Source organism: Brassica oleracea, chromosome C5 (genome assembly GCF_000695525.1).
Source record: "Brassica oleracea var. oleracea cultivar TO1000 chromosome C5, BOL, whole genome shotgun sequence".
Classification (NCBI taxonomy): domain Eukaryota; kingdom Viridiplantae; phylum Streptophyta; class Magnoliopsida; order Brassicales; family Brassicaceae; genus Brassica; species Brassica oleracea.
In genome coordinates, this window is record NC_027752.1 from 35713357 (window position 1) to 35713631 (window position 275).

Below are 275 nucleotides of genomic sequence, written 5' to 3' on the forward strand. Positions count from 1 at the left end.
ATGTTTCCCAAACGCAGGGCTAAGACTAATCCCTTGCAACATCGCGAAACATCTTCAAGCCCGCGAACATTTCAAGCACGAAACGCGGCATACGAAAGACTAACAAATATTCAGCATCGCGAGACGTCGCAGAATCCTGAAGATTCGTTCCTCGACGAAATATCCTTCCTCTATAAAAACACTTTCTTGGAAGACCAGACAGTCGTACGCACTAACATCTTCTCAAAACATATCCTTCGCGAAGACTCGAAACGGTATTTTTTACCATTAAGTTT